We start from the raw sequence: 10,544 nt of genomic DNA, 5'->3' as shown, positions 1-10,544 counted from the left end.
TTCTCAGAATTCTGACTTTTTTTTTCCTTCTTCCATGCAGATTGATAGTGAAGTCATTGGGCTGGTGGATGATGCAACTCTGGTGAATTATATCCTTTCCTATATGGAGACTGAATTGCTCTTTTCAATTTCTGCAAAAGTCTTAATTTGAAATGATCACATAAGTTTTATCAGTTTTTCTGCTTACAACAATGCCTGCAATGCCATATGCGGATGACTTAATCAGACTGTACTTCAGACTTTCTTTTACTAACAAAGAAATACTCACACTTTTAGCACACAACAATCAGATAGTCATAAGTGTCCGAACTCTAAAGAGAATTTGTAAAAGACTAGGTCTATTCAGAAGGAGAAACCAGTCAGACCTGGACGAAGTGCTGGCTTTTGTCCAACATGAGATTATGACTAATGGACAGATGCAGGGTTACCGCTGGCTACATCTTCGCGCAGTTCAACGAGGATTTGTTGTGTCACAAGATACAATAAGACGCATCATCAAATTGGTTGATCCACAAGGTGTGGAATTAAGACGATCACGGCGTTTGAGAAGACGCCAGTACAGCTGTAGAGGACCAAATGCACTTTGGCACATGGACGGCTATGATAAATTAAAACCCTATGGCATTGCCATTAATGGCTGTATAGACGGTTTCAGCCGTTATGTGTTATGGATGGAGGCCTATACCACGAACAATGATCCTAAAGTAGTTGCAAGCTACTTCATCAAAACAGTTTCATCCATAGGTGGATGTCCAGAGAGGATTCGTGCAGAAAGGGGTACAGAAAACGGCTGTGTAGAAGAAATGCAGATGTTTTTGCGCAGAAACGACCCAGACAGTTTTGCAGAGGAGAGAAGTTTTCTTTATGGAAGAAGCACAGCAAACCAGCGCATTGAGGGATGGTGGGGTACCCTCCGCAAACAAAGTGCACAGTTCTGGATAAACTTATTTCTAACCTTTCAGGATGATGGTCACTTCACAGGAGACTTTTTGGACAAAAATTTTATTCGGTTTTGTTTCCTCAATCTTGTTCAGGTACAAATCTTTCCTCGCCCTCTTCAGCAATAAAAATTGCATAATAAAAGTAAAAATAATTCCAATATTAATGATATTTTTATAAAAATAAGTATTCTAAAAATGTACTTATAGTGCTTTTGGTTGTGTGTAGAAAATGTTTACAAGCTCTCTCAAAGTCAGGTGAACATTGTTTCTTTTTTTATACTTTGATGGCACTGAATTTAATTCACTATACCAATGATATCAACTCCACCTTTCTCTGGACAGGTACATAGGGCACATTTGTTTTTATTGTCACATAACAGGCCTTGTATTGTAAGGCATGAGTATATAGGTCAATACGTGGATTGAAATTCTGGGTTCAGAAAGAGCATTTAGTCAAAACTGTGAGTCTTAGCCAGACACAAGCAAATTTCTGGGATTCAGTTCTAGAAAGAACTGTTACTCTGAGTTAGTTAATGTAGTAACTGACTCTGTAAACCTAACCTTTTTCTGGCAGGTTTTCTTTAACTAACTGACTTTCTCTCTGATTCCTCCCCTCCTGCTGCCGAGTTCAAAGGAGCTGTATGACACAATATTTAATTTCCTTATGCACACAGTCAATATCCAAGCACATATCTGAATGCATTTATTTGTAGAACTTTAGTTTTTAGAAACATCTAAATTTCGGTTAGATACAAGTTTGTTAAAATAAGTACTTTTCAATCAATCAATCCTTCATCAAGGAGAGACACACAGATGTGTGGACAGTGTGGCTTCATCCATGCCACCTCAATTATATAGTCAGTGATTTGCCCTGAGCTCAGAATAACATGTATTGCCCCCCTTTATAACACTGTGATTATTAAGGCAGCTGTATGGTTGTCAGTTCACCTGCTCTGATTTACTGTAGGGTTTTTTTTTGCAGTAATCACTGTTTAAAGTCTTTTCCTGTGATAGTTGGATTGTCATTAGCTGATGGGGAAATACAGTGACAACACAGCAATTTAGACAGACCCGTTTCACATTGCTTGTAGTCTATAGTTACTATGCTTCTTTCTATGCAGGATGAACTTGATGAAGTTGTCAACACATGGAATTCACACAAAATCAGGCCAAGATCAAACGGTGACATGGCATCGGGCCGGCCTGTTATGATGTACTCCTTCCCAGAACTGCACAATGCTGATGATAGACTTAAACCTGTTTCCATGGAGGAGGTCAATTTGTGTATGGAAGAATGTACTCCCAAAGGCCAGTTTCCATGCGATGAGACTGTTTTTGAACTGTGTTGTCTACTGATGGAGGAATATGGTTGGGATGCTCCAGCAGATCCACTTGCTGCAGCTGATCTGTACATCATGTTAAGAGAGCAAATACTGCAAAATATTTGATAAATGCTACAAATCCAGTTTTTACTAAATAAAAAAGAAAATATGTAGTTTAGCCCTTTAATAGTTATCTTGTAAGTAGACTGTGTTGCTTTTTCAGTGCATATCTATGTCTCAACATGAAGATGACTGCAGTGTAGGCCTGGCAGAATATAATGAGAGAACATAACCAGTATAGAAGCCAACATAGGAAATACATCCCCCGAATATATAGAATTTTTTTTATGAGTTAGTTTAATTACATAAGTACTGAATCATTTTTGCATGGACTATCCAAATTAAATGGGAAGTGAAATCTCTGTAGGTAGTTATTACACATTATGCAGTCTGAAACATTCTAAATACCATGGCAGGGTGAGATATAAAACATACTTTTGTATTATATGCAAAATTCTGACTTGAATAAAAAATGAGAAGTAGTATTTCTACTTGTGGAGTATTTTTCTTAAGCATATGCTTGCATTTTAATTTGAATATCTTGTTTGTGTACTTTTTTAACAACACAGAATTTGACTAGTTAGCTGATAAGTGTCTGAAAGTCTCAGTTGTCCAGGTCATGGTTATACCAAAAAAGGCCAGTTGGATGGCCATTGTGTATGATTTTCAGTGGAAGCACTTCATGTGTCATATTTTCCTTAACACTTGAAATCTGTTCTTATCGGTAAATCCCTAACTCTATGTAATGGTGACAAGTTGGCACCTGGTGCTGTTAAAATAATTGACTGCACATTTAAATCAGCCAGTTACTGGTAATCATAGAGCCTTTTTATCAGAATGTCTATGCACGCAGCCCTCCGGTGGCGGGGGGCCCGGGTACCTGGCTGCTGTGGGGCGACTGGGTGCATGATCGCTCGGGGCTCTCCTGGCCGTCTGGGGGGGTCCAGGGCGCCGTTGTTGTGGCCTCGCACACCCATTGGGAATCATTCCATGTTAACCTGCACACTCATACATACACTCACAGCACACAAACATGCACACATGCACACACATACACACGTATATATGCACACACACATACACACTTTCACATCCACACACATACACATAGAACGCGCACACGCATAGACACACACATACACACGCACACGCACACACAAGAGAGCCTAAGGCTTTCTTGCCCTATTTTATCCCTCTCTCTCCTTGTCTGGTTGTGTGTGTGTGTGTGTGTGTGTGTGTTTGGCTTCCATTCTTTCTTCTCAGATGCAGATACTGGTGCGGCGATATCCAGACTGTGTTCCTGTTGGTCTGCTTATGTATCTTTTTCTTTGGTATTAATGTATTTAATTTCAGAAGCAGATACTGGCACAAGCATATTCCCCATCATAATGGTACCATTGGTTTCTTTGTATGTATACTTTTTGTGTGTGTACCTGGATCTTATTTTTCAGATAACAGCAGCTGGTGTGATGACACAATGCCCAGCAGTAAGATGCAGAAGCTGTCCCTTTGTTATTCTTTCCTTTTTGCTCTACTTTTTCTTAAGTTGTCATGTATTATTTTTCTTTCCCTGTTTTTCTCTCTCTGTCTGAACCCCTACCCATTTTTTAATTATTTTTTTGTGTATTTATTTATTTTTCTTCTTCTTCTCTCTCTCCTCTTTCTCTCCCTCCTCTCTTCCTCTCTCTATCTCTTCTACCTCAGTTAACTTTCCCTGTCAGCTCTGGCTTTGTGGCGCAATAATCTAAAATGGTTAATAAAGAGTATATCCCAAGTAACAAGAGGAGCTTAATCCGAAGCTAACTAATCCCAGACTAACATCCTGCTTGCTAAACTGCCGGACACGACAGGGGTAAAAAAATAAAATAAAAATGTCTATGCAATGCAGTGTGCATTTCATTTGTGAAGTGGACAGCCTCTTTCATAATTGCTTTTAATGCAAGCTAATAGGTTTCTGACATTTTTGTCCAATAGGAATTACTATATAATACTTTATTATTAAACAACTGTATTTTTAAACTTTGTTTACACCATCAATTTTTACCCTTATGGACATGTTGTTTTATAATAAACATTAGATCAACATTTAACTGAAGGCCTGACAAATGTGGTGGTACAAGTAACATTTTATTAACATCAAAAGTTTCCATAAAAAAATAGGATTTTCTTGGTAATGCCAATAATAACTTGGTTAAATCTTATAAACGTATTGTCTGTTTTGTAACAAGGGTATAATCAGAATGACTGGCTTCGTTTAAAATGCAAATGCAACATTTTTAGTGTTTCAAAGGCTTTATAAGACATCAACTAAAATAATGCTCAGGGGCCAAAAACATTTCCTGCATGTGAAATTCCACAAAATGCTTGCTGTATTATGTGAACCATACAATTTCATTTTGATTGTTAAAAATAAAATGGTAAACTTAAATGGTCATATAGAGCCTCTTGAACATATCTTCTACATCAGCAACCTGATGTCAAATATCAAAAAATAAAAAAGCATAGGCTATCACAACATATCTCTAGAGTCAACCATAAACATGGTGTAGAATTAAAACAAGTGTGAGTACTTAAGAACACGCAATCAGAAAATTGTTTCTGATGTAAAAATAAAGTTACTATACCTGAGAACATAAGAATTTGGAATAAGAATGACTGGACAATTACAGCCCCTCGATGTTGCTATGATCAATTTGGATGATCAACAAGACATGTAATGAAAACTCAAATTTGTCAGACTGCATTATATAGTGCCTGTGATTCTGCTCACAACAATGCCTGTAATGCTGGATTTGGATGACTTAATCATATACTACTTCAGACTTTATTTCAATAACAAAGAATTATAGTTTCATGCATAACAACAGTTTTGGTGCATAGGAGCAATAACTGTCTTTACTTCAAAAGGAATTCACAGAAGACATGGTCTGTTCAGAAAGAAGAACCAGAATTATGGTGTCCCAAGATACTGTAAAATCTGTCATCAAGTGGGCTGGCTAACAAGACCTGTCATCAAGGTGATGTGACATCTGAGAAGTCATCAGAATAGCTTAGGAATTTATTATAAAGACTTTAAAACACTAAATACACTTAAAACTTACTTGCACTAACTAGGAAACTGTATTTTAGCAGCAAGTATCCAAACGGTACAGACCTGAACTGAATTTAACCCAGAAATGGCTTATAAAGCATTTTTCAAGTGTGACTAATGCAAAAATAATTTGCACGATGCACAATGCACAGTGAAATCAAATGTATAATACTCTTAACAGTGTATTGTTATGGCAATGATTGTAGGAATCTAAACAATGTCCATTATCCAGACATTGCTTTCAAGAACTGCATTAAATTCTGAGCGGAAATCTGGGAAATTCTCATAGCTTTCGGCTACATGCAGAATCTTGCCACATGTGTGCCCAACTGGTCTCCTTGTGAAATCTGTCATTTCTTTAAACTCCACATAGATGCTGTCTGCAACAATGAGATCAGATCCAGTGCAGAACCGCAAAAACTTCTGAAGTTTGTTTTCATCTAGCTCTCTAATGAATCTTTTGAGATGATTTGCCACTTCCTTTTGTTTGGGAGTTAAATCAGCTGCAAATTTCAGCAGCTGACAGACCTTTTTTGAGGTTGGCTGCAAGTCAGAGAACAACTTTTTCAGTGCCTCTGGACTAAGGGAGAGATGATTATGGGTGATCTCCCTCCAGCAGTCAATGACAAACATGGGTTTCTGGATCAGCTCTTTGTGTGCTATTTCATCAAGTATTGTAGAAAGAGTCTCAGCTGTGATTCTTCTTCTGCAGCCATAGCTGTCAAGAACTTCCACAAGGTCATCAGAGTCAACTGTGGAGAAATCACTCATCACTTGCTTCAAAACCTCACGTTCCTGGCTGCTAACAAACTGGAGAAAATGTTCTTTAATATTACTATACACGCTGTTGAAAAGAACCTGTTCAAGGAAGGGGAGTGCAAGTTTGTTAGGCAAATACTGACAATTCTGGTAACCCATCAATAGGATTCTACCAATTGCCTTCCATGTTTCAGCAGGAAAATCATGGCGAATGAAGGGCACTTTAACCGTTGTACCCAGTGTGCAACGCTCATAGAATTCATGCCAGAAGCAGCTGAGGACATCTCTTAATACTCCAGATCCGCTGCCTGCTTCTTCTTGGTTGTCTGGAAGTATGCGTTTCACATTTAATGCTTTGTTCAAAATCTCAGGATCAGAGAAAGCAGTAATCATATCATGTAAAGTGTTAGCATGATGTACAGTGATCGTTATCACATCCTCTGGATGAGGTGGACTTGCAGGCACAAGAAGACCCTCATAGATCAGTGTGTCCTCTAGGTCTTCTTCAGCATCATAAAGGGGGGCAAATGCAATTTCAGAATCAATAGACACTTCTAAACCAAGCTGGACTCCATCAAAATCTCCCATGACATCTCCCACTTGTAAATCTGCTGTACTAATATCACTGGCACTGTGTGCTGAGACAAAGATCACTTCAGATTTCCCGCTGGCATCATCTTCAAGTCCTTTTGGCGTGGTTGCAATGTAAAAACGTAACATGGTCAGCTTTGCGGTCTCATACATAGTGCCAATAGACTGGCAAGTTTCATCAGAAAGGTAGTTCTGTTTAAAGTCCCACACCTCAAACTCAAAGTCTGATTCAGAACCTTTAGGAGATACTCCATCAGGAAAGAAAAGCTTCTTTCCTTCTTGAAGGATGTCTTTTAATCCAGCTTCATTTGCCATTGGAATTTTTCTGGTGCCACCTCCTTGTTTTGCCCTTACTTGCTTAGCTATTTTACCGTCTTTGTGAATCCATCCTATCTCTATATTTCGTGTTGTTTTCAGCTTTTTTGTCTGTGTTTGTCTTGTGTGGGGTTCTGATATGTTTTCCTTTCTGCTTTCCTTTCTGAGTTTCATTTTATCACGAAGTTTTTCCAAAAGCCCCTCTTTTCGTTTTGAAAGAGGTTTTGTAGTTTTGCAGAAATTGAAGAGAGCAATTCGGTCTCCATAGGAAGGGATATAATTTGCCAGAGTTGCATCATCCATCAGCCCAATGACTTCACTGTCAATCTGCATGGAAGAAGGAAGAAAAGACTAATTTGCTGGAGAGCTTTCTATGCAGGTATCAGTACAATAATGAAACAACAGAAAAAATAAAGGTATTAATAAAACATGCATTTTATTTATACAAATGTATATTTCCCCCCCCCCAATAACCAGGACATCTGCCTCTCCGGCTTCAAAAAGAAAGGGTATGGGAGTGTTAAACCCACTCAATGTGAGATTTCACACTAAGTAACAGGTTCCAATAGATTACCTGAAGAAGTCTGGTCACTCAAAATATATGATTACAATCTGTGCTGCTTTTCAGTTCTCTCCAACTTTGTGTTTGCGATTCCAAAATTATAAATATTTTGCACAGCAGCTCTCTGAAAGTATCTCATGCATCTAAAATTTTTGGGTGAATAAAAAGTGTACCTGCTACCTAGCTGTCAAAAATAATTACTAGATTATATTACCAACAGCACCCTGCTGTTCTAATCCCCTTGAGAGTTTAGCAATGTTGCGATCCCCAGTCTATGGTTAGGGATCGACAGAAAGGAAAGGGAAAGGGTTAGGGCAGGGTTATTCAAATCACGGTTCTCGAGGTCCGAGCACTGCTGGTTTTCCAGCCTCCCTTTACCTGTCAGTCAGGTGTGAAGCCTCTGACCAATCAGAATCAGTAATTATTAAACTAACTACCTGGGAGAACTGAAAACAAGGTCTGGATTTGGAATCGAGGTCTAGATTTGAAGAACCCTGCGTTAGGGAATGACAAGACAAACGGGAACGGAAAAAGGGAACACGAGACACAACGTGATCTTTTTTTATAGTTTTTTTTTATATTTTATTCACAGACATTTCACAACCGTAGGTGCAACAGACTTCAGGAGTGACAGTGGCCAAAATAAACAAAATACATCTAATGAACACAATCCAAACTAAGCTAAGGCCACTTAAAATTAATAAATTGTTTTACATGGCCGCCCGCCTCAATTTTTTGGTGCCGCCTCGATTTTTTTTATATTTTATATTTTTCAAAAAATCCGTTTTTTTCACCTCAAAAACTGTCAGAGATCGTCAATGTGCCAAATCCTGATATCCTGTGCACTGTGAGCAAGTAGTCTCTTGTAGGGTGGTCCAATAATAGTGAATTCAACATTGAAACAATGGAAGTGCTGTTGTTTTGCTATTGTCAGGAGGACGCTTTTATTGGGCCATTCTGTGGCAAGACCATTAAACACTTAGACTAGGCATTTGTTTTGAAGGTTTCTCTTTTCTTGTAATTGTTTGAACTGTTGAGAGTTTAAAATGTTGAGATACTGACAAATTAAAGTTTAATTTTCTAGTTTTAGTATATCTCTGTTGCCGATCGTCTTTTCGCTAAAAATATAAAATCCCCTACTCACCAATATTTTAGAAGTTTGAGTCATGTAAAACTATTTATTAATTTTAAGTGGCCTAAACCTAAGTGTAACAAAAACAAGTGGAAACGAAACAACAATACTAAACCTATCTCCTTAACCAAGCGTACAATAAATCACCACGTCTCGCAAAACAAAAAAGGCAGTCATTTCTTACGCACCAAGTTACAAACACACACAGCAAACACACAATCTAAAGCGACAGTGTCCGAAGGGGCGAGCAAAAGAATAGTCAAACCAGAAAAGCAATCAAACCAAAAGCGAAAGTACAAAACGGAAAATCAGAAACCAATAACCAAAACTGTCATACACCAAGTCCAAAACCAATAAAACAAGCCACAATAATCAAAAACAATGAGCAGAGCTCTCGAGGTTCCGACTTCCGAGCTGTGGCCTTGATCTTTGCGCAAGCAGGAAACAGAAAGCAGCGCCGGAGACGGGAGGGGCGTGGCCAGGTCCGAGAGGGCGGAGCCGAAGGGAGCAACCGGCGAATGGCGACGAGGGCAGGAAGTCCGGAGAACCTGTAGGCATCCTCTCGAAACTTACGGCACGTACCTTCCTTATGGCACGTACCAGCAAAATATTCTTAAAGTGATGAACAGATGAACAATACGAGGCTAATAACTTAACCGCGATGACATGTGGTTCCTAGTTGTTTTCCCACTTCAAATATGCTTCTGTTTTGTCCTGTTGTAAATCATTTTTGTTAAACAATGGCTCACCTTCTATTAAGTGTAATATTAACAGACACCTTTTTCTTATTAGCTGTAAAACATAGAAACACACTATTAAGTGGAGGCTATACACAACAAATCTTCCATAATGAGTAGAAATATAAATACATAGCAATACCACTTGACATGATGTTTTTATATTTTATTTGCTGCCACGTACGCTTTCCACTACTATTGCATTTGAAATCGGATCAGTTAAGTTATTGTTAACATTAGGTTTACATTACATTATCACAGTAATGGAACTTTAGGGAGCATTACGTTACCTAACAACAAATAATAGGTGACTTCTGAATTGTGTCGCATCTGTGAGCTTCTGTATTTATTAACAGTTTTTAATTTTTTTTCCAGAAAACAAGTCATAGTCTAGTACTCGGTCGTGAGATATTTTAGACCACGTGAATTACCATGAAAATGTACTTATGCATTTACTCGGTCGGCAATACGTTGCCAACAAGCCTGCCTGCTTTTGCTGGCTGCAGTGTTATTAGACTTTCTTTGTGGCGTTGATATAAGCTCCTCATATCCCTGTATAGTTAGCATGCAGTCTTCCTCCGTGAAACATGGACATCGCGCCAAGAGTCAAACGGTGATTTGCACTGCTGAACGTAACGTTCTCCATTTATGCAAACGCGCACAAACTCCAGTGCAGTTAACACCGATGTAACAAATCGACCTCTTAACTGGCGTCGTAGTACCGATTGAGACAACCCGATCTTGTCAACCCAGCGTTCGCAAATTAACTCCAGGCTAAATCTGATTTCGTAGTACAGGCCACGGGTGTAGATCGAGGAGTAGCATCAGGGACAGCTAGCTAGCGGCACAGAATATAGCGACACACATCGCAGCGGTAGCTGCTGCATCGACATTCACGTCATTCATTCATGTTCTTTAGCTGAAAAAGGTTCCGTAGGTGTCCCAAGATCACTGCTAATGAGCGTGTTCATGCACAACACTAAAACCGACTAATTAGCAGTAGGCTTAATGGTAGTACCTGCACTTATCCTTCA

At 38.8% G+C, this 10,544-nt stretch overlaps 1 long non-coding RNA gene across 1 annotated transcript; it reads right to left on the bottom strand.

Moving 5' to 3' along the window:
- Window positions 1-8,195: 8,195 nt before the first annotated feature.
- Window positions 8,196-10,293, bottom strand: LOC140577747 (uncharacterized). Its single transcript, XR_011981878.1, has 2 exons — window positions 8,838-10,293; window positions 8,196-8,322 (listed from the first exon to the last, which is right to left on the bottom strand). It is a non-coding gene; the product is annotated as an uncharacterized lncRNA (long non-coding RNA).
- Window positions 10,294-10,544: the final 251 nt, after the last annotated feature.

The sequence above is a fragment of the Paramormyrops kingsleyae genome, chromosome 12 (assembly GCF_048594095.1).
Source record: "Paramormyrops kingsleyae isolate MSU_618 chromosome 12, PKINGS_0.4, whole genome shotgun sequence".
In the NCBI taxonomy this organism is placed as follows: domain Eukaryota; kingdom Metazoa; phylum Chordata; class Actinopteri; order Osteoglossiformes; family Mormyridae; genus Paramormyrops; species Paramormyrops kingsleyae.
Note: the sequence above shows the minus strand (reverse complement) of the source record. Positions and strands in the feature narration are given on the sequence as shown.